Source organism: Anoplolepis gracilipes, chromosome 16, assembly GCF_047496725.1.
Source record: "Anoplolepis gracilipes chromosome 16, ASM4749672v1, whole genome shotgun sequence".
In the NCBI taxonomy this organism is placed as follows: Eukaryota; Metazoa; Arthropoda; class Insecta; order Hymenoptera; family Formicidae; genus Anoplolepis; species Anoplolepis gracilipes.
This window is the reverse complement of record NC_132985.1, coordinates 607,514-629,782: the sequence shown is the minus strand read 5'-3', so window position 1 is coordinate 629,782 and position 22,269 is coordinate 607,514. Positions and strand designations below refer to the sequence as shown.

At 36.0% G+C, this 22,269-nt stretch overlaps 2 protein-coding genes across 4 annotated transcripts in view; one reads left to right on the top strand and one right to left on the bottom strand.

Moving 5' to 3' along the window:
• LOC140674375 (uncharacterized) overlaps window positions 1-22,269 on the bottom strand; it is a 204,455-nt gene that overhangs the window by 58,122 nt on the left and 124,064 nt on the right. The window contains exon 1 of one of the 3 annotated variants that reach the window (XM_072907855.1): window positions 9,849-10,508. The exons of the other annotated variants lie outside the window; for them this stretch is intronic. The gene's annotated coding sequence lies outside the window, so the exon portion shown is untranslated. Of the gene's footprint in view, window positions 1-9,848; window positions 10,509-22,269 lie in introns of those variants that run through there. 3 annotated transcript variants of the gene reach the window in all.
• LOC140674374 (uncharacterized) overlaps window positions 1-22,269 on the top strand; it is a 168,311-nt gene that overhangs the window by 46,941 nt on the left and 99,101 nt on the right. The window lies entirely within an intron of this gene.

The window sequence follows — 22,269 nt, the reverse complement described above, 5'->3', positions numbered from 1 at the left end:
ATCTTCATTTGTATCACCCTATCTGCTGAATGTACAATGCACTATTCTTCATAATTGTATTAATATGTAATTACGTCACTCTCTCTCTCTCTCTCTCTCTCTCTCTCTCTCTCTCTCTCTCTCTCTCTCTCTCTCTCTCTCTCTCAGAATCGCTTTAATCAGGTCTCGCATGCGATCTGTACGTGGTCCATCGACCATTGTTGTTACACTATAAACGTAATCTTCGCCACGTTAATTGCATCCCCTTGCTAGTGCACTAAACGCATCTGATGCAGCGATGCGCTCGGCAATGTTCTCCGTCAAATCGTAAAACGGCGCCGGGAGGGACAATGTGCTCTCTCGTGTGATTTATTTCAGTAATTTAACTAACTCGCCGCGATCTCCGCCATCGCCGCCGCGTCCTGGAGAACGCGGGGAGTTACCGCGACATGTACCGGTGCATATTAAAGCGCCGGCCGTGGCGCGAATTAAAACTATATTTTACAACCGACATTGTCGCATTCGCCGTCGAAAACGCCGTTAAAAACGCCTCTACTCGCATGAGCGATTCGCCGGTCGTTTGCAACCATTCGGCAAGCCCGTTCTCCAATTCAAGTTCTATCTACCGAAAAACGTTTTAAAGATAATTTAATAGATAATTTAACACCGTGATATTTCATAAAAGAGTGTATATATATATATATATATATATATATATATATATATATATATAAAGTGTCTCAACATCAGGGAAAATGTGTTTTTAAAAGTAAATTGTGTTATCAATTTAAAGATGATTTTTTTCATAGTGAAAATGTCGATGTATCGACGATTTCAAATTCTGAGCAATTTTAAAAAAGAGCTTTTTGCAAACTATATAATTTTTCTAGAGTTTCTAGAGTTAAAAGATTAAAAAATTACATTCTTTAATTAATTTTACACAGAGTGTAATAGAATTTTAATTTACGAAAAAAATGACGAAAATAGTTGAAAATTTGCAAGAAATGATGGCCTTCCTCGCTATTTTCGCTAAAGAAAAATCGATTCCAAATTGGTTAGAGAATATGTTTATTAACAAGATATTTCTAAGTTTTAAGACAATTGTTAGACAATGAATAAAATTATTCATTTTTAATACAATTCTTGTATAATATTCCTAATGCTTTTAACTTTGAATTCCCGAATCCGTATCTTATATATGTATATTCGTATTTGTGTAACGATTGTAAAATAATTTAACAAATCTTATCTTTAAATAGAAAAATTATGTAAAATATATTACAATCAACACATACGGTGAAATTTTCAATTGACGATCTTTACAAATCAGATATTCTTCGATTACGTTAAAATTAACGTCTTTCGCGCTTTTGCATATTCATATCACTAGCTCAATTTTTCACTTTAGCATTTACCTCGACTAACTAGAAGTTATTTTCGTTACTTATTATTAAATTTGCGTTGCTGAGATCGTAAAACCATTTATCGCGGCGAATATCGCATCGAAATATGTCGCAGACTCGTAGTAGACGATCGATGCGAGTGAGGAATATTGAGACGCGATGAGCGATGAAAATTCCGTGATGGGGTTTTGCTTACCACGAGGAATTGCGCACACCATATCGCAGTTAGTGGAGACGGGAGATAGAAATTATTCTCCGGCGACCGATATACAACTATTTCCATACCTCTGGCGAAAAAGTTTACGCCAACGCGCATAATATTGTATATTCACGTTTATATGTATAACACACCTGCATCTTGTTCCATCTTTTACATTATATTGGATTTCTCGCTATAATTGGATTTATTTCATTGCTCGTAAATCGGCTTAAGACCGAATGGTATTTCCCTTGACGATGTTGATAGATAAAAAGCATAAAAGTTGATTAGAAGAATCAATGTGAGCACTTTAAATCGCGAAACGACATAGCATGTATAGCGTCTATCATTATTATTAATTTTATTAATTTCATACAAATTGATATGTATTATTTTATATACCATACTTCCTATTTCTTATTTATTATATATTTTCCAAATGTGATAAATGTTAAAAATTATTAAATATACGCGTGGCATTTATTACTGTAGAAATCTTCAGTTAATGCTACATTAATCAATGGAGTATTTTCTAATACTGTTCTTCTTACAATTAGAGAGAAAGAGAGAGAGAGAGAGAAAAAGTCCAGATATAATTTCTTGTTACTTTTTCATAAATTTTGAGGAGAGTTCTCTCCACGTTGTCCATTTCTTCAACTAGATTAAATCATTCAGCGGCGCAGCATTACCGTTTATTATTCATTCTCAACTATCATTATTCCAACCTAGTTATCTGAATGTTAACAGAAACGTTCAGTCATCATCTTGATCCGTTTCGTGACGTTACTCGTCTGATTATTTTCTTAAATAATTTTCTCCAAGTTTTTAGATGAATGCGAGTTTTCGCGAGATCCTCGACATTTTGCTCGATTTTAGTACCGTGAGAGCACGATTTCCCGCTCTTTCCGACTTGCTAGTAATTACTCAGTTGATATGATTGGGTCGGGTCGCGATCCTTGAGGACGTCCTCTCTCTGCTCTCCGGTCTTACGGGATCGAATTATCTGCTTAAATGGATGGTAATTGCTGCGAAGGTGCACTTAGCAGAGACAGGAGCCGCGCCCGGCTTTACGCGGCATGCACTTGTACAGGCTCGAAATGCCCTCTGGTGAAAATGACTGTATCCTTGGTTTTACAGGAGTCTCGGATCGCCGTGGGATTTGCTTCTTTTTGCCCTAACATGTGTCCTGTCTTTCCAAAAAGAAAGAAAGAAAGAAAGAAAAAAATTCAAAAGTTAACATATAGGTGAAAGAAGAAAATCAAAACTTTCTAATATGCTTAATTATCAAAAAAAAGTGTAGAAAAAAATACATATTAATTATTCGTATACATCTATGATAAAAAAGAAACGTAATAAAATAATGTTTATGAATTTTTGATTTAAATCTTTGCTCACGGTTTCATTTACAGCGTATCTTGAAACTTAGTTTGACAATTAATAATTGCGAAACGCTCTCAGCTCCAAGTTGCTGATGGCAGTTGCACTACAGTTACTAATAGTCAGTTGTTCCCTAAACGATCCAACGATTCAGTACTGTAAGTCAAGAGTCCTTTGTAGAATCTCTCTCTTCTCCTTGCCAGGCAGACTTTGGAAATCTTTGTCTCGGAAACAAACAGCGTCTCGGTCAATTCGAGAGTCCGCCGTCTTGATTCACAGACTGCGCTTTCTACCAAGTCAAGTTTCAAGACTAAGTCAGAATTCGGACAAAGCCTTTCGACGTTTTGTTCGTGCGTCCGCGCAAGAAGGATGACGTCGTAGAGGGGGTGATTCGCGTGTTTGCTAATTTGCGCGATCTCGTGTCTGTTCGTTAATCTCTCTACCGCCTTTTCCAGATTCGGCTCGCTACTCAACTGGAACAATAACGCGGCTAATTGTAATGGAGGCCGCAACGATATTAGTGGCTCATTATTCCACCCTAGCGTCTTATTTGTTCGCATCTTCTGCTGCTTTTATTCTTATTCATTGTCTTTCTTAACCTTTAACGTTGAAATGAAACTCTTTCAAAATTTTGACTTTTATCGCAGCCAAATTTTTCCACCATTAAACGAAACGTTGCAATTTTTATAATATATTGTATGCATGACAAAAGAGATTTCAAACATGTTGTGTATTACAAGTATTATACAATTTGTATCACAAACATTTGAGATTTCGAAGAAATGAACTATTCCATGAACAAAAACATTTTCTCACGCAAATAATAATATTATTATATTATATACATTTTACAATTAAATAATTATTTTTCTGATAATTTAATTAGACACACTGTTTCGATCCGTTTTCCTGAAAGCTTTAAAATCATTAATATGCTGAAAATGTTCCATCTAATGATTGTTACGATTTGCAAGAGACGCCAGCTCTCATTCGAATGGACGGATGTTCATCTTTATGAAAATATGTATAAACTCCGGGATATGTCAAACAAAATTGACATTTGTGATATGTCGATGCATACAAGCTAATTCGTGACTTTGTCATCTATGTGAGCGCAGGTTATTTGATTTATACAGTCCGATTGTCTATTTCCGGATTGCAAGTTTCATATGTGTGAATATTATCAAAATGTAGATAATATTATATTACATATTGTGTAAGAGGTGTTTTCCCTTTGTCTCTTAACAATTAGATAAATCATTATTTTTTCAATCAAATACATATTTCGTCGATAATTAAGTCTCCAATTAAAATTAAGCGAAAATTAAATCTGTTTTAAATCAACAGAAAAGTTTTCTCCACGTATTCATTAACGTATTCTTTCTAAGCGTAATTTACGAGATTAGAATTTTTTGATATCATATTATTATAACTCAGAGAAAACTGATGAATATCTCCATCAAAGAAAAGTCGACTATCTCGTTATGAATCATGAAACGTGTACTATTTTGTGCATCGCATTCAGCTTTGTCAATCGCGTTGCAACTCACACTCTTATGAATAGCGTGTGAATCTTGTCTTTCGCTTATATCTACCTTGCGAGAGTAAAACATGCTCGTAAAGATTTTTTCAATTTTAGATAATGCGTGAGATCATCAGGTGCATTTTGTTGCCCTGAATTCGACGGTCGGAAAAATAAATAAGTTCAGAGAGAAAAGCTTCCGGCGAAACTTTATGCGGTCGGTTCGCGCGACTCGACGCAACGACTTCTTGAATACCCCGACTTCTTGGGATGCTGCGTTCCATTCCCATTGCATAGTTAGAATATCTCTGCATTCGACGTTGTGCTTGGAAATTCTTTTCGCGTGGACAACTCTCGACCTTGACATTCTGCGGAAATTTCAGTGTTTCAAAGCTCGAAACGCGACCTAATTCCTGATATTTAGGACACTTGCCTCTCATTGTCAGGTCCGACTGATTGCCACATAGCAGGATATATATATATATATCATAAATTTTCAATGAATTTAAAAGTGGTGTACTTTTCTTTAATATTGTTTATTTAAGAGATTTCCTATTTCTATCGCTATTAAAATTTCTCCGGTTAAATATACAGACAGCTTATATATTTACCATTATAGAAGTTTAATAGGTTTTTGATTTCAGATTCCCCGTTGTATTTCGCATTTATTTTTCATTAGCTTATTAATTAAATTCAAATACAACTTTCATAATTCTTATATATATAGATAAATTTCGAGAGATTTTATTCTTCTTATTTCTTCGCATTCTACGTCATTTTATTTTTATTTTGACAAAATATATATACCTATATGTAATTTTGACAAAATATTAAATAAAAAAAATGTTATCCTTGATAAACGAAAGATAAATTTGATTCGACATTGTGAGAGATTATTGTACGGATTAATAGATGTGATTTAAACAACGTTGTCACGATGCTACATGATTCAACGCTCGTCTTTCCAAACGTGCAGTCAACGATGTGACAGGAAGCTCTCATGAAGGGTGCTTTTTGTCCGAAGCGACGTTTCCAATATCGCGGGGTACTATAGGGTGTGTACATTGTGCAACGATGTACATTGTACGCGTCTCGTTTCCGCGCCCGTCCCGTGTCGAGAGAGCCACTCTTGACCTGTGGCAGGCTCGACAATCTCGTCTCCACAGGATCAGACGGCTTTAGTATGGGTGGCAAGAGTGGAGAGGGGAAGGAAGAAGGAGGGGAATATCAGTGCTCGAGGCTCCTTAATTAAGGTCTCTAACAACGGTCGTCGCTCTTGTATCCTGCTATCGCTGTATAAGATGGCTATCTGACGGTACATCTCGCGTTTGACTAATTTGACTTTTCTCAGGAACGCGTGGAATGAAATGCATTCATCGACGGTATTGTATAGGGATATTGTAGAATCATCACTGCGATTCGGACGACATAAATGGCTTCTATACGTTGCTAGTTAGCTAATTAATGAGATTACTGTATGAAATTTGAAGATCGATGTAAAATGTAAAGTAACTTGGGAAATATTATATTATATAATTTTTTCTTTGGATTACCTTTGAAATATATTTTTATTTAAATCCGTGTTATGCAAATATCCTGTAAAAATATCTGACTTTTAATGAGTACGTTGGAAAATAAGGTGTCAAGAGGAACTTTCAAATCTTCTATTTTTACCGAATTAATTTCCCTCCTGACATGAATTACTTGTTCGAAATACAAGGTGTGCGCGCGCCTTACAACGATCCTATAAATTATATAATATAACGAGCCTTGCTTCTGCGCAACAGCTTTTTCGTAATATGTTTAATAATAAAATTTATGACGTAACGAGAGAATAATTATTAATTATATTAATTATTAATGATGCATGTACAATGCACGGCTCAGAGCTGATTAGTGATAAAATAATCTCACGGATTTCGATTTTTTAGTAGAAAAAGACAAATATGGGCATACACTCTCTGTCCTTGATATGCCATTCATCTCTTTCCCGTCCATGACCTTGCGTCATTTCCAACAATCTCCGGTTCTGAAATCCCAAAGTACGAGACACAGTTTCTTTAGCTCCGACCTCAATACTCGGAAACTGGGGTGTGCTCGTAAACGCTTATACCCTCGCTCGAAAACTTGCTCCACTCATTCGTCTTTTTTGCGCCACTTCTTATAGCTTACACAGCGAAAGGTCTTTATATAATTTGTTTCGATTATTTGATTCAATATAAAAAAAAAAAAATCTACTTGCCATCGCATATTCTATGATGCGATCATGAAAACCTAATAATATATAATAAATGATCCAATCTAAATAATTCAGTAATGACATAAGTAATTACCCTTTTTAAAACATTCAATAATTACGCTAGGTATTACTCGTGCTCATGATACATATTATACAACTTTTCAATAAATTTCATTAAATTATTTTCATAATTAATTCTTACCCTTGTTTGTTGTAAATTTCGCAGTTTTAGAGAAAATGGAAGCTACCGCGTGATAATTTTATTCAAGCTATTGAAATTCAAATAATTATATTTATCGTATAATAAAAATCTCTCATTTCACAACACATTTCTACACACCATATATAATATCATAATTATAACACGATAAAATAATCTTTTTTTTTCAATTTTAATCATAAAATTCTTAACATTGTAACGCGGTGGATTAATTAATTTGGAAACCGGAATCATATTCAATGTTCAAAAAAATTATGAAAATTATTTCTTTTTCATGTTTTTTTTTTTTTTTTTTTTTTTTTTTTTTTATTGAACTGTAATAAGTCTTATAAATTTGTTTTTATATGCAATTTGAATTGTTCTACTTTCTTCTATACAATAGTAAATCCCGAAAAGGTCAGCCGTAATTCGTACGATTCGCGCGGCGATAAATCGCGCATAGCATGAAACCTCTAAATTATGCAAAGTTATAATTGTGTGTCGCGTCGCATTTTAAGAGCGACGAGAAGGCGGTGCAAATGCAGACGGAATTTCGTGTAAATATTCGGGTCGTAGTCTGATTAAATGTCATTATTGCTGTCATCATCCACATAACGACAACTACACCGGGATGCTCACAATATTTCGGAGGAAGCTTCCCCTGTTGGCTTTCCTTAGCGCTCACAATTGATGGCACGTAAATTTTCGCCGACGAAAATATTTTGCGACGCTATATACTTGTGGATTCTTTCCTATTCAACGCGAGATTAAAGTTTCCGCAAAGCTTATCCCGTTGAAGCTTATCAAATTTTTTTGCGCGTCCATGTCGCTCGCGCAGCGTGCGATAGCACTGATATAATTGAAACAGTTTTTCTTATATATAAGAAAAACTGTTGGTGCAGAGAACAGAAATATCTCAAGAAAAAGCTTCTCCTCTCGAAATGAGATATTTATTTATTTATTTTTGACGAAAAGTTATTTATTAGAAATTGATTTTTGTATAAATTTAAATCTTATTTTGCACGATTCCGTTTACTTTCCGCGAGATCTTAAATTATGATCAACTAGAATTTTTAATTTTTCAACGTTTCATTGAAAGAAAGCGTGAATATAGGTTGGTTCGATATTTTTTCTCGTCCTCGTTATATTTAAGCACGGAGTTTTTATGATAACGCGAACGTACTTTTCGCGATATTCCACGATATTCCACGATATTCCACGATATTCCATGATATTACGGAAACATTCGAGGCCGCTTTTACATTCCCGACGTTATCGTCCTTCCCTCGCGGCCAACACGACGATGAATATTCATAATTTTCTGTGAGCTTTACCGCTACTGTTTGTAAAGTTGGACAGACGATAATACCGCGTATCATTTCGCATTGATAGGTTGGTACGGTAACGTATATTATTTCCCGCGAAATTTTATTCTCTGATTTACACAAGGCATAAAATGTAAAGGCAGATATGACATATGTCAAAAAACTATAACGTATAGTACATATGACAGGTGGAAAATATTTGAGAAGATTGGAGTTTGATTCAACATTATATAATATAATAGCGAGAATAATATTTGAAATGAGACATTTTTTTTTTCTTAATCACAAGCATCATGTAAATAAAATATTAACAACAATCTGAGAATGAGTTAACTTTTAATGAAGCAAAATAATTATAATCGGTGGTGGATAGGCAATTCAACGACTAAATTTCATCTAATGGCAATATCCTTAAAGAGATGTTTGCAAATCCACGAAGTGTTCTCGATGGTAACGGTGTTTCCGACCTAACATTTACGACAATTGTCTTAATCGTAACTGCTGCCAAGTTTTTCGCCTATATACTTTAAAAAGCTTTTTCAGCGCCGACACGATTACCGAAATGGCCGCGCGAGGGTGAAACGCTCGCTGCATTCCTACAATCTCCTTCATTCTAATAATTGCCAAGCGCAAAAAACCCGGAGCTGTGCAAAAGTCCGTGTGATTTTAGATAGTAATATCATTCGTCGTTACATAAAACTCATTTTATAACAAAAAAGAAAAATAGAAAGGTTTAGGAGCTGAATCGGTAGGCATTGTTATAAAGTTTATTATTACGAGACATGTATGTATAACACTCAAAAAAATATTTTGCTAATGTAGATAGATTTCTAGATGTTTCAATTATAATTTATCGCTACTTTTTGTATCTGTTAGAATATTGTTTGAAATTTGTCACGTATGGAATTTATAGCAGCAATATTCTAGCAATACCTCTAGAAAATTTAGATCCTATATTAATCACAAATATTAATCACAAATATAATTGTCCTTGACAATAGGCCTTAAAGACAATAGGCATCGCAGACAAATATAAGTACAGATATAAATTCTGTCTCTGTCATTTAAATTGATCAAGTGCAAAATATATGCAGTATCACAGTATTTGCTAATAATTTATCTGTTTTAGTTAATTTTTTACACCTAGAAGACCTTTTTGTTGAAGTTGCAAGATCATTTTTTTTTTTTTTTTTTTTTTTTTTTTTGAGTGAAGAACACGTCGCGGTGTAATTTAAAAAATCACACAAAAATGACACACGTTACTACACGTTTGGATTTGTCACTTGTATTTATTCAAGCTTCTTCAATTCCTTCGCAATTTCCTTTATTCTAATAATCGATAGCGAAAATTCTCAGTGGGGAAAAGAAGTTTCAGTCTTCTTTCTTTCGTTCGTTCGTTTCAGTGTGCTTTGCAGAAAAACGCGACAGTATCGCATTATTGTAGGTTTCAATTTCTCGATCATATGGATCTGGTTTCGAATCGTCACGAGTAAGATGCTTTACGGTTCGATGCGTTCCTTTTTGCGCGGAAAAAAAAAAGAAAGAAAAAGCGAAATGTTTCGTACATAAAACGCTTGTGTAGGTATATTTATACTCATACCTTACATGCGTTCGTAGACGACAGCTTCCAGTTGCGCTGCCGTCTGTCCCTCTCGAAGGCGGATCTCGCAGGCGATAAAACCCGGCGAAACACGAGAGGCTGCGCTATCCGGGCGAGCTAGTCCGCCTGGAAAATGCGATCCGGGGAAAATCTCTTTGGAAAAATCTCGGCTCCTTCTCTGCAACTCGGTTCGCGTTGCCTTCGTGTGTACACGTATGTATATACACGGCAAGTAAATATACGCTGCCGTGACACACACTGCCCAAAGTCTCCCCTCTCTCCCATCCATCCCCGTTTGTGTTTATGCGCGTCGTCCTTCCGTTTCCACCGTTTCTTTTTCAACGCGCGCACCAAACATTATTTTCAAGAATGCCAACAATTCGAGGGACAAAAAAGCGACGTCACACGTCTCTGGATTTACGCGGGAAATATCGTTCGTTGTATACAATGTTTACTATGTCGATATTATATTTTGCTCGTGTAATCGGTGTACATTTTTTTAATTAATCTAAAGAGTCGACATTTTCTCTTTGACAATTCGATCGAACAAAGAGTCTTTATAATTTCGCAATATTCGACAGAAAATATTATCTTGGCATAATTCACGTAATGACGTGATGTAACGAAATGGTTTTTATTTCTAATTCATCTTTTCTAAAGCATAAAATAACTTTTTGCTTTTAGAATATAGTTTAGATAATCTTTAATTTTTTTCTTATCTCTATAAAATTGCGCGATAACGAGTCGAAATTTTTAATTGGATTTTTTAGGTGACCATCCTGGATCGTTACGCTTGCCACGCGATTTGGATCGTCGCGATAGCTATTAAGACTTTTTGATGGCGTTCGTGCGGGGCGAACGCAAACGGCGGAACGACTTGCATTTGGGAAAACGGAACATAATGAAATTTGATAACGTCCCCTCTAATATATTTATCACGCAATTACCGAAAGGGATATCTCTTCGAGATTTCGTACAAGTAAGGGAAATGAACACTTCTCTTTCTTTCCTTTATTAAGCTTGACTACTGGCCGATCGTTGTTTTTCGCGAGACGAAAGCGATTTTCCTCGTTTCCGGCATTCGCCAGGCGAATGGTTCGAAAATTTCTTATGTAAAAGGTGACAGGGTCCGGAAATGGAGAATGAGATTGAAAAAGTTCTTTCAGTCTTTAAATGCGATGATTCTCTTTATAATTTAGAGGAACCAAAATCATTTTGGATTGCCACTATACATGGGCGAGAAAATTAAAGTCTGTTTTTCTCTCAAAATTTCACCGACTCTTTTTCTCATCTCTTCCGACTGCATAAAAAAAGTTTTGTTTGCATCGACATTAAATTTTAAATTAGTTACGTCCGTTTACACAATCAGCGTTCTGGGAATTATTGATTGGCGAATTTAATATTATGTATGAAATTTGTTAATTTTAATTTTGTTGTTAAATAATCAAATTACGAACTATACAACTGTATTTGTACTTGTGAAATATAAACGATATTTTACTTCAACGTCTGACATTTTTGACGTGAAATATTCCATGCTCTTAATTATTATAATATGACAAATAATATAAACGTATATAAAAAAAAAAAAGAAAAAGTTGTGAGATTATTTTTAATACACACACACACACACACACACACACACACACACACACACACACGCACACACGGATAATAAATCAAGTGTCAGATAAAAGATTACACTTTATTGAAAAATATATATTTTCTACTCCATTGCTGCGGTTATGTAATGATAACGAGATTAACAAAGATTAACTGACAGCCTGGCAACGCAATTATCGGCGGGTTAAGAACTTAAAGCGTTGGATTTACAATGGTGTTTTTCTCGTTTGCGTCTCTCTCGATGGTCAGGACGATATTTACGACGTTTACCGCGTTACATGCGGTACGTACAGTGCGATCAATCGATTAACGCTTGCTGCGAGCTGCGAGCTGCGAGCGCAACGATTTAAGAGCCGGCGTTACGTATAGGCGCGCGTTTCGCGCAGTTTTCCATTTGTCACCGATTCAGAAGCTAAACTGAAACGCGGCACTAAATCGGCACTGGTCACTGCGTCCGGTCGTCCGGTCGTCCGGCCGTCCGGCCGTCCGGCGACGCGACGGGTCTCCGACAATGCCGGCGCGATCGCTCGCTTTGTTTCGTCCCGTCGTAGGAACGCTGCAATGGCCGTTTGCCTCCGATACACAAGAGATTTATTACGCATATCCCTGCTACATTCGCATTTCGATACAAGATTCCATCGGGAAATCTAATATACGAAATAATACCGCTAGGAATTGCAATGTTAAACTCGATACGTAAAAATAAAGATTTACATACTTTTATAAATTTCATGAAACAAACTAATGTATATTCAAATTAAAGCAAAATCTTAATTATTATTATTAAGTAAAGAATTAAATTTTGTCATTTTGTTGAAATTTAAATTTTTAGAACCACGTGGGTGAATCCAATACATTTTGACATTTTTCTTAAAGAAAATTCCCTCCGTTTAAACGTAAGGAGAAACAAATGTCGCGTGTCATTGTCCGTTTCGCCAAAGCTGTTGGCCGGTTTGCGAAAAGAAATGTCACGGATGACCTATATATATATATATATGTCGATTTCTTCCGAAGGTGCGAACCTTTAGACATATTGGACTGGCGAGCGCGGTCAAGTTCGTTCTCCATTCGCGCGCGTATTTTCCGTATATTTTCCGCATAAAATCGCCGGTCGGCAGAATGGAGATATCGCGTGTGTAGGTATTGAAAATACATAAAAGCGTGATTTTCTCCATCCCTCTTCTCGCGTCGATTCGCGCGAAAATGCCGCGCATGGTATATGTATTATCGAGCCCGTCAAATATTTCCTTTTTCTCGTAATCTCGCGCGGCTGTTTCTCCCCGTTAAACATTGAAGATTGCTCCCTCAAGATTCTGACGCGGCGGCGTCAAGATTCTTCTACTGTGTTCCTCGCAGATGCGGGTTTCCGCTTGTATTGATACTGTATGAGTATTGACTTCAAATATCGCTGGTGCTGGTGCTGATGCTGGCGCTGTTGGTAGTTGGTAAGCTTCTCGTTCTAGATTTTCAGAATTTCTCTCGCTCTCTTTTTATACACGTCAGCTGCTAGAGATGAACGCTTAAAATGAAAATTTAAGAAAGTTTCTTCGATTTTGGTCTCCAAAGTTCAGGACCATGATATTTAAGAAGTTTAGAAATCTCAATATCTCGCGTAATTTCTAAAATGGTACTTCTCAAACCGCAAAAAGTTCTTGAATGGTTCAGCTTCTAATTTAAAATCTTCCTAATTTCAAGAACTTGCATCTTCGTCGTATTTAAACTTTGGAAATTATATTTGTATAAAGGCTAGAAAATTTTACAGTCTTATGGTATATACGTAAAATTGTGGTTTCTACATAAATTTAAACCTTCCCCTCTATCGTATATATTTTTGGCACAAGTTTCTCTCTTCTGGCGTTTCTACAAATCTTCCATATCCGGCGATAAAATAGCGTTAAACTCCCATTGAAGGGATTAAGTCTTAAGAACGTCGAGATCAAAAGCGAAATGTTCGCGTTACCGCAAAGTACCGCCGCGCGATAGAAACTAGCGCTGATAATCCTCGTAACTCCTCTGATATCGGATAACACGTGACGTGCCACGATAAGTCACGAGACGCCGAGGTTGCGTATATATACAATATATATATACACATATGTATGTATGTGTATTCATATACATATATGTATATATATATATATATATATATATATATATATATATACACACACACGCACACACACACACACATATATATATATATATACATATCGGCCTTTTCCTTACGTTCGCGTTACTGGAGTAAACTAATTCGATGCAGTCGCGAAAATGGAAGTATGACGCCCGGAGGCAACGCGACGCCGGCGCCGTCAACTCGTCTCGCGAGTTATTTCTCCGATATACTTATATTTATAAACACAGGGTGTCTTGAAAATAATGTACAGTCGACAGGCAAATTTCTCGAAAGAAATTAATAAGATTGTCTTTTCATCACTTCTTTATTCTTATATGAATATCTCAAAACAACTTCAACGCGCCGAGATTCTATAATTATTACAGTCGAGTTCTCGATTAAATTCGCGTATATGAAACTGGATCAAAGATACTGTCTTTTCTAGGCGAATGCCTCGAGCACATTATATAAAGATTTCTTTATAACGTCGCTACTTTATTTTTCTCGCAATGTCCCTCGAGAAAACTCCCTACGTTGTATTGTATGTCAATGCAAATTAAAATTTGCACGACCCCCCAAATTATTCACCGAAAGTTATCCGCGTCTTTTTCGGAGTTTCTCTATCGAGATCTTCGACTTTGCGCGTTTCGGGTTACGTTCGCTACTAAACTACGTTAACACGGATTTCGCGAGACGCGAATATAACGCTCCTCAGACGCGCGAAATCTTCGTCGAAAGTACTGCAATAGCAAGATAATCGTGGACGGATTACAGTTTAATTCCAGCGCTTTTCTCTGCCGGACTCTCAACGCAGATTCCTTCACCTTCCGATTCTTTCATCGCGCTTTACGGAGTGCACGTAAAATGGGACAATTTACTTTATTTTTATTCATTTACGTGATACTTTTGTCGTTATTATTTACAGAGACGCGATTGATAAAAATAAATACTACAGTTACTACAATTTTAAATTTCTTGCCGCGTCGTTTGATATCTATTTAATATGAATTTTTTCCGTTAAAATCTCAAAGCAAATCTCAAGCTATTGAAACGCTCCGAGTGTTTGAAGATCTAATTTCAATTTTTGCATGAATATGTGTGTGGGAAATAAAAATATACAAGTCTTTGAGCGAATGTAAAAAAAGAAAAAATATATGGTAGATGTTACTACTCGAAGATAAACACGACATCAAACAGAATCTGAATATCTGAATGCTAGATCGAGAATTTTCATCTTTAAGAAATCTCCTGTGCCATTTTCACGACAAAGACACAGTTCTCGGCATATGCCGATAAGCACGAGATCGATGATCTTCTTTATATGCCAGTGACGTGACCATAAGATCCAATAGTTTTGGTCGAGTTTTGATCAAGATCAGCCTGTTCGTGTGTGCGTGTATATGTATACCATATATGTACATAGTCGATCTGCTAGTTATATCCGGACGGACGCCAGGTCTTGTAGAAATTCCGAGCAAATCCGCGGTTAAATCCCTCTCGGTCCTATACTACCGCTTAGTGTCCGGGATTGCCGAATCGGGTTCGAATCGTAGTGCTTTGTACGAAACCCGATGTAAACGGCGCCCTAATCGGGGCTCCGCGGAGAGCTTGGACTTTCGAAATCGACATTTCCGTGCAGCTATGTACAGCCAGAAATCCGAGTGTAATAAGTCCCTACGACCATAGATAGAGACCCCCCATTTCTTCTCCCTGTTAGTTCGGTTTTCGACTTAACTTAATAATCCAAACCACGATCTTTTTAGAAATTTCCTCCGCTGCCTGAGAAGAAATTTTAAAGCAGCTTTAAAGTGTCTTTTCAATATTTTAACATTTCTAATATAAGGCTCTTAATTAAGGCTCTTTACAAACAAACAACTATCAACTTGGCGAATAATTTCTTTTTTAGAAATTAATTTTTTCCGCGAAAATTGAAACGTGCTCAGGGCACATATTATATTTGGTGTATTTTATCAAGAAATAGATTCCCATTTTCTATAACCCTCTTTTACCCCCCCCCCTCCCCCCCCGCTGCCGCCAGCCCCAAAGAGACGGTAGGCGAGAAAAGTAAATTCTCTTATTCGCCAAGTTGATAGTTGTTTGTTCGTCAATATTTTAACGTTTCGATAAATTTATTATTCATCAACAACGATAAGTCACAATTTGACTCTCTTTTCGTCACTTTGATATTTGTCTCTCGACTGTGGAGACTATGATTAACGACGTTTTTTTTTTTTTTTAATTTTTCTTTCCCCTGACGCGCGCAATGTTTTCGGGTGGAGGTAAAAGGCTGTGTCTGTTTTTAATTACCGCAAAAAACCACAGAAACGACGCGGAGTGTCCCCACGGTGGTCGGTCGATTACCGGGGGAGGCGAAGGAGGGGATGGGGGGGGAGGGAAACGCGGATGAGAAGGGCGAAACGCGCATCGTTTTCGCGTTGAATCCCGCAACAGCCGCGCCGGGCGCGGCAACTGGCGCGGCTTTATCGCATAATAAAGCCGCGCGACGGAGTAAGAGCAGGCGAGAACGGGGTTGGCGTTATGCAAAAATATGCTGAATTTTCGCCAAAGTGGCCGGCGAAATACGCGGCCGTCGACTTTTGGCCGGCCGCGACGCCTCCGACACGTGGACGTCGGCCCCGGCCCCGGCACCGGCCCCGGGGCCGGGGGCCGGGGCCGGCGTCGGTGTCACGTGGATTTAACCGTCGAAAATTGCGCGTATCTCAAGGCCGCCGTCGCCGACAAGCGCGAATGTGCACGACAATTCCTGACTTTTAATTTTCCTCCCCATTCGCGGCCGCACATATACCGTATATTTGCGCTTATATCGCGACTCCGATGTAAACGACATATGTATAACCGCTTCGATGATTCCCGCGTTTCCGTACTCGCCAGAAATTTTCACGATAATCGCATCGTAAGAATGTAAGTGTGTCGGACAGAAAAATTAATAAAGAATATTACGGTTCTCGGATGTACGTGCATTGCGCGTATTATACGCGCTAGAACGTTTTTAATTTATATTTGTGAAAGGATTAAATTAAAAGTCTCTTGTGATTATTTCGACAAATTGTGTGCAGTATACATTACGTACTCTAACAATCGCAATAATGAAAGAGAGATAGTCGAATGAATTTTGAGAATACGATGGAAAGCGAATAATATAATTAATTATTAGAATAATAATAATAATGATATCATGAATTTATAAATACAAATATCTTTTTTCTGTAGATATATACTTGGTACGATTGAGGAATCGTATAAATTTTAGAATTAAAATTAAAGTCGTATTTTTATAATTCAAATAATATTCTTACGTTCGTAAGATATTACATAATATACTTAACTTTATTTCAAAACGAAAATTCTAGTATTTAATAGTGACAGAAAAAAAAGAAAAGAGAATATGGAAATGGAGAAAAGAGAGGATTGAAGAGGTAGAGAATTTTAAATATTTAAGATTCATATTTAATAGGAAAGGAAATTATAAGGAACACACATCAAAGAATTATATAAGAAAAGTAAAATAGCGGCAGGTAAAGTTTGGGGATTAGGCGAAAGAATTTGTAAAGATGATTTCGGCAAAAGATGGATGTTATATAGATATTTGGTACAAAGCGTAATGTCTTAGCGGGTCGAAATATGGGGATGGCAAGAAAAATAAGAATTAGAAAAGATTATGTTAGATTAAGTGAGATGGACATTCATGATATCGTTAGATTGGATTTCTGCACACCAAAGTACTTAATTCAAAGAGAATTAGGATTAGATAAATTAAAAATAGAATGGAGTATAAGAGCAAGAAGATTTGAGGAAAAGACAAGGGAAAAAGAAGAGGATAGGACTAGTTAAATTGTGCTGGATAGAAAAGGAAAACGTGAAGGAGAAAGAGTTATATGAGAAGAAAGGAAAGATATCGAAAAGGCTGTGGAAAGAAAAAGAAAAGAGGAGAGGAAAAGATATATACAAATAACTGTGATTAGGTGGCTGTTAAGTTAAGCTAAAAAAGTTACGTTATGTTTTATGTTATATGATATATTATATTAGATTTAATTATTGTAAGAGATTTGAACGGATATGAATGGATAAGTGAAAATTTTTTGTAACCACCAACCAAGTCCCTTCTTGACACAGAAGCTGAAGAAATAAAGATATTTATATACTTAACTTTATCTCTGGGGAAATCAAGCAGGAAGAATCGATTAATACGGAAAATCTCGTAAAGAATGGGACTCTTTTTTTTGGTTTGTTACATTCAAGAAAGAAATGTGAGATTCGTATTTCGAGGGTTAATGCGTTGCTTCGCAGAGACATCGAGGAAATTTCGCCTTCCTACATTTTTCGGCGCCTCTCCAAGGACCTATATATAGGACTCGTCGTCGAAACCAATGAGGATGTCTGGGAAGCTTTTGTCTTATTGCTTCCTCGCTGGCGGAAGTGTTTCTGATTCTCTCTCTGTATAGTTTCCTAAGTAGCGATATTTTATCGCCTCGCTCTATCTGCGTTTATCTTTTGTCTTTCAGAAGGAAAGATATATCGTGTTCTGTTACTTTCCCGACGAGTATGTATATAGTAACGAGAATAGATTGGTGATTATCTAAATCACCCTGTAATTTACGACCGTGATATGATTTATAAAATTGATAGAAAAATATATATCATCATATTTAATGATACAATATAATGTATCTATATGACACAACGTGTGCGTTTAATAGATTAATATTTTACGCTTATTACAAGTGTATTATTATCGTTTGTTTATAAAAGTTTATTAAAAAGACACAAATTAAAAATGTTGGCTAGTTAAAGAAATTTCGCAGTTTTACAATATACTAGAAATATCATTTTAAAATTAAGCGAAAGACTAAATAAAACTTTCCTAAATAAGACTTTGACAAAATCGATAAATGTTTTTTTTTTTTTTTTTTTTTTTTTCTTATTTTTATGTGACATTATTCGTACTAAATATAGATTCGCAATCGATTTGCAATTTTAAAACTATCTCCGAACGGTGTGTCGAGATTTAATTGATGGATGCTTAAATATACATGATACCCAAGCACGCACGATAAAGGCGCGATATCCACAATCGAAAATATGTCACCGGCCGATGCATCACTTTTGTTCCGTCGAATCCGCGACTACACTTGACGTTAAGTGCACTTCGCTGAAATATGGAGATAGAACTGAACGGAAAATACGAGAAGCGATCGTGTTCGTTCGAATCTATACACAGGGCGAGATTAATGTATGGATTAAATCCTACTGTGCTCGAATCTCTCGATTCTTTTTTCGCTTTTATTAACGCGTTGACTTACATAGACTTACATGTGTGACCATTAATATTCTCTTCCTCCTTTAAACGAAAGTTTTCAGTGTCAGCGTTATTCGGATCTCATCCAATTGAGATCGGAAAATCTATCGTTCAAATTAAACTTGACGATTCCGTGAGATACATGTCTTTAATATCATTTTATTTAATGATTTGTAATGCTGTGAATAATGTTTCGATGTTCCACTTTAGCACGTTAAAGCATTTTATTTGCAGGCCGCCACGTTGGGACGACTGTAATTAAAAATTATCATTCTCATGGAAAGTGTTTTGGCGTCCAGATTTAATCAGGGAGGCAATTAAACGTCCCGCGGGGTAATACGTGTCGCGATTTTAATTAAAATGTCACGCTTGCCGAATGGCGGAAGATATCGCGAGAGGAAGGTTCTGCTGCAGATTACATTTCCTTTCGAACAATTACGAATCCGTTCATGACCGTTATTTCGTGAATTAAATGCTGTCTATCGACAATCGTGTTGGTTAAAAATCATATTGCAGTTCGTGCAAAGGAATAAAAAAAATGTCAAATAAAATTTATCGTGTGATATAAAGATACGTTTCATGCAAAACAACACGGTGTGCGATTAATTGAATTATTTTCCAACAAACACTGTACATGTGTATTTATTTTGATGTTGAAAATCAATACGATGATATTTGTTGATGTTGCGTGCTGTCTGAGTTTTTTGTTCATTGTCGAAAATCATAAAAATATATATATTTACTGTCGCGTGAGATAAAATTCTCCTGAAATGATTAATATGTTTTTTTTATGTATAATAATTTATATACAAAAGATATATAAAAGAGAACGTCAATGCTCTCATCTTTTCTTATAATTCTCCAAGAGCTTATCAATTTCATATATATTTATAATTTAAATACATTTTATTTTTTTTACATCACGGATAAAACATCAGTCACATTCCTCTGTATACATCGCAGACACAATTTAGTCGAGTTACGCGGTAATTGATTTCGCCAGGTAAGGCGAGCCATTTTGCCGGAAATCTCCGTGAACTGAATGGCTGAGGGTTGCGCGCACCACCGGATGTGCCGAGAGTTGCAACAGGGAAGGTTAAATTGCAAATATCTACCTTAGAAAGAGACAGACACACAGAGTAAGAGAGAGAGAGAGAGAGAGAGAGAGAGAGAGAGAGAGAGAGAGAGAGAGAGAGAGAGAGGGGAGGGGGAAGGAGAAAGAACAAAGAAAAAGAAGGGAGAGCCATGAAGGCAGGGCAGAACAGGTAGATGAAACCCATGATGGAGATCGGTTTACAAGCGAGCCTGATGCAACGATGTAATCAGGTGAGCGTGCACCCTGGGCTTTTCAACGCACCCCTTCGATATGAAACACCTTCAATTTTTCAAAACGTTTATTAGCGCAAGAAAATTATAGTTTTACTTGACTTTAATAAAAATATATATCTTTATTATATATATATATATATATATATATATATGTGTGTGTGTGTGTGTGTGTGTGCGTGTGTGTGCGTGCGCGCGCGTGTGTGAAAAGATAAGAAAAAAATTAATAACATGAATAAAATTACAGACTAATAAATGTCATATTAACATTAATTAACTTTTTTATTTCGCATTTTAAAAGTCCCACAAATGCCGAAGCTTTTTCTAATTACATCATCGAGCACGCTTGAAGACACAAGTGCTGCTGCACGGCCGATGCACAATTTCTATGTGGTACATCTCTGTTTGCACGACTCGAAAGATTTATATAATACTTGAATTATATAACCCAATTGAATTATAACCGGTGTGCAGAACCGCTGTTGTTACAAATTGGCCTCTTACATTCGTTGGTTTTAAGATTTCGAAAGGTACTTTAAATCCCATCTTGGATAATGAAATCGCGTATTCGACAACTGGTTTACACGCCAGGATGAAAATGCGACATGTATTCTTATGCTTGACTATAGTTGTGCAATAAGAATATACGAAACTTTTTAATTAGTTGATATATAGGCTTAGATAATAGTAATTTAAAACCTAAAAAATAATATAAAGCATTATGTTTTTTTCTCCAAATTTACATCAATTAGTAAATTAGTCTATAACAATATAACCATTTATAAAATATGGCTGTACAAAAGGTTGACAGTCACAAGTCACTTATCGATCATTAATTTACTATATAGTTAATTATATATTGCATTATCTCGATTAAAGATAATTGCGAAATAATCTGAAAGAATATTTCATTAATGAATGCAATAAACATTCAGATAAAGAAGATGATTGTGAAGAAAATGAAGAAGAAAGGAAAAAGCTACAGATTATGAGTCTGAATGTTACACGTAATTGGTATAATTTATGGCACTACGGAAACTAAAATTAACGTAATGAATAGCATTTTGGTGCGACAACTGCATTAACACACAACATGTAAGTGTAGTTGCAAACATCTCTTATTGCGTCCGCTCACTTAGTATTTAATCAAACCTCGTTGCCTTCATTAAGCATGAATAAATAAAACAGTTTCACACCTATTATTTTTAGTTCTTTATTGATTCATCAATTCTAATAGAACCGTTCTTAACGATATATGTATATATATATATATATATATATATATATATATATATATATATATACTATTAAAGTAGATTGTATAATCCGGCAGTCCCCAGTTTAGAAGATTGTACAAGTTGCGATTAATATATATATAAATGATGATAATTCTCTATTATAGAAAATTTGACAAGCAATTACGAAATTTCATGGGCAGATAGCAAAAGATAGAGACATACATTGGCAAGTTTAGAATTAAACAGGCAGGATAACGGCAGAATTGTGTGTGCCGATCGAAATTGGTGCGATTACATATACAGAGTCTGAGTTATCGGCAGTTGCAATCGCATCGCGACGCGGTTATCGCAACGTGCATACGTATGTACATACGTCGGCCGACGTGAGCGCACGGCAAACAATATGCGCTTTATGCAACCGGCTGTAATTGGAAAAATATGGCGGTAGAGAGACGGGCCGCGTTTTACCTGTTCGTGCGAATCGGATTGAAAAATCTGATGCGGATTTCGCTCTGTTTGCTCGCGTATCTCGGCTGTGAGAGCTGGAATAATTTTGAAAATATAAAAAAAAAAAAAAAAAAAAAGAGAGAGAGAGAGAGAATGCGCTTGAAGCAGTAATATAGTTAATCACGATATTAATAATCATAAATTAATAAATAATTTGTCACGAGAAGAGATAGTGAGAAAATCTATAAAATCAAACTACATTAAGTGTGATTTAAAATTGTATTATTATTAATATGCATCATATATTTATGTTTTATGAAAAATACAATAGCTGTGCGTGGTGAAACATTTAAATTTTTAAA